The following is a 2,778-nucleotide window of genomic DNA, read 5'->3' on the forward strand; positions in this document are numbered from 1 at the left end:
ATGGGTGCCCGATGATGTTCCTGGGACCCAGGCCACTGGGCGCCTATGTATGCAAATTAACCACCATCTTTTTTGGGGTTAATTTGCATACTCTCCTGATTGGCTGGTGAGCTTGGCAGAGGGACAGTCAATTTACATGTTTGTCTATTATTAGGTAAGATAGCCAAGATTTTGAAGCAGCCCAAGTGCCCATCAGTAGATGTGGATAAAAAATCAGTGATACCTTTACACAATGGAATACTACTCAGATGTAAAAAAAAATAAGAAAATCTTACCTTTTGTGACAGCATAGATGGACCTGGAGGATACTATGCAAAGGGAAATAAGAGAGTCATAGAAAGGCAAATATCATAGGAAGTTCCCTCTCTTAATCCACTCCAGCAGTATTTATCTACTCCAGTAATGCCTTCATTTTCCATGTGGTATACCAAATGTGGCAAATCAAGCCCATTTCTGGATTTCTTTCCTGTATTTTTTTTTCTGCTTTCCCCCCACCCATGGCTCTGAGTCCCACAAGAGTCCCAGAAGAAGGTATTATCTTCTGAAGATATAAATGTTAACAAGGCCGAATACAACACAAAGGCTCTTATAACCTGTCCCAGATGCCCAGAATATATACACCCTCCACAAATTCTTGAAAATGTGGCTTTGATAATCTCCTTTTCACTTGCACTAGTGGTAGTTGAAACCCTGTTGGAGAATTGCACTCCAGAACTGGTGGATTCTGTCAGTTAGCTCTGCATTTCACTGCCATTTCTTTTTCAGATGAGGGGCTGAAGTGAATGAATACTCATCCCCAGGTAATAAATACTCCAGTAGCACTACCCTTCCTACCTGAGGGTGGTTAGATCTTGTGATACAAAAGGTGGTTAATGACTCCCATCAGGGCCACCAGGTCTGTATGCCATAGACACCAATGAAATGGTGACACACTAAAGTGCGTGGGGAAAGATTTGTTGGTTGGGTTTAATGGGTAGACCATTATTGATGCCATAACCTATGGCATAGATAGCCATTCTACACTTAGAGTAGACTCCAAACAAAGTTTGTTGACTGCCAAGGCTGACTACAAACAGAGGTTGTTAGGTCATTTGTAGAAAAATGATAATACATTGGCTAGTGTCAGGATACTATATAAATTGAACAGAAAGTGTTGTTGCAGGGACAAAGCCATGGTTACTCTGGCTGCCAGAATGCTTTATTACGCCAGAATATTCACTTTCCTTCACCCTTTCATGGGCCAGAAATATTTGCAAAAGTAAACACAAAATTATGACTGGGTCCTCCACTTAAATTCCTTTCAGTAGAAAAATATGTCTTTTACTGTAAATAAGAAAAAAAATCATTCAACTTAAGATAAAAATCAGTAATTAAGAATAAATGTATAAAAATGGAATCACATCAGAGCAAATACCTCGTATGCTATCAGGAAAACATAAAATTTTATAATTCACATTCCAAATAATATTAATATTTTATATATAAACCAAGAAAAGTCAGCCATGAAAGATGACAAAATTAGTACTGTAGGTGAGCAATCACTTCAGACTACCCTCTTCTGCACTTTGTTTTAGGAATTGTGGCTATGGATGGTCAATTACACTAGCTTTGGGACACTCTGTAAGTTTCAGTGCCTAAGGGTGTTAGGCAATTTTTGTTGTGCTACTCAAAGATGAAACATTCTGTACTTCTTCAGGGGTTGGTTTGTTTTCTTTGTTTTGTTTTATTTTTTGAGGGTCAAATGGTGGTGGCAGAGCAGATCTTTTCCAAAGTTAATGTGTTTTCACTATTCATGGGTTGCTGCTTGTAGCATCTCAGGTGTTCACAGCCCTTTAAAATTCAGTGGTTTAATGAGACATTTTTTGCAGTTCTGCTACAATTCTTTTAATTCAGCAATTGAAGTCACTCATAAATAATGATTGGCATGAAATTGAGAATATCTGTTCAACATTAAAATTATTTTAATTTTAGGTTTCTGAAAATTGCTGATGTTATAGCTATTTTGACTAGAATCTAACATATTTTCTAAAAACAATTTGGTTGTGAAGACAATACTTTCTCATTATAAATCAATACATACACTAGATGTTTTTCTGCATAAACAGTGGCTATAAGGTGTATTTTGCCTTTAAGAACTTTAGAGAATAATTCTGTCTTGGCTTTCTTCCCTAAAAAGAAAAATGTGTTCAAAATGAGTCCTCAGTTACATACACTCTTTTTCATGTAGCAGAGAGGCAGTTTTTAGGAGTCACCACAGATGTTAACTGTTCTGATGTAACTGAATCCTGTAAGAAACTAGCCCTGGAGACTGCTTCTGCTAAATCAACTAATCTATCAGTAAGTGTTTATTGAGCTCCAGCAAACACAAAACTGAGCTAAGTAATGCAGAGAATATAAAAGAAATATGTTAAACTGTAACCTTTAAATAGTCTATGAGAGTTCTCTTTTCTAATTCTGTTGCTTTCTTATCATTTGTTTATCCAACATTATTTCAGGGATGGCAGAACCTACAAATTTGAGGTCTCCACATCTCACTCATAAACTTGGAATTTCTAAACTTTCACTCTCAGGAAGGTACTGATAACTAAATATATGTGTGTTCTTAATTTTTAGAGTTGCTGGGCAGTTTGTCGAAAATGTCTAAGTACTATTGACCACTTTGTTACCACTACACAATCTAATCTAAGAATTTAAGGTACTGTATCTCATCACAAATACCTGAGGATCATTAGAGACTGTGATTTCCAGAGTTGCTTAGAGACTTTGCATATACAATTT

General features: G+C 36.5%; 1 pseudogene; it reads right to left on the bottom strand.

Annotated features, from left to right (window-relative positions):
• Positions 1-308: 308 nt before the first annotated feature.
• On the bottom strand, positions 309-869 carry LOC102248798 (annotated as a pseudogene).
• Between the last annotated feature and the right edge of the window lie 1,909 nt (positions 870-2,778).

This window comes from Myotis brandtii, unplaced genomic scaffold (genome assembly GCF_000412655.1).
Source record: "Myotis brandtii unplaced genomic scaffold, ASM41265v1 scaffold159, whole genome shotgun sequence".
Lineage (NCBI taxonomy): Eukaryota > Metazoa > Chordata > Mammalia > Chiroptera > Vespertilionidae > Myotis > Myotis brandtii.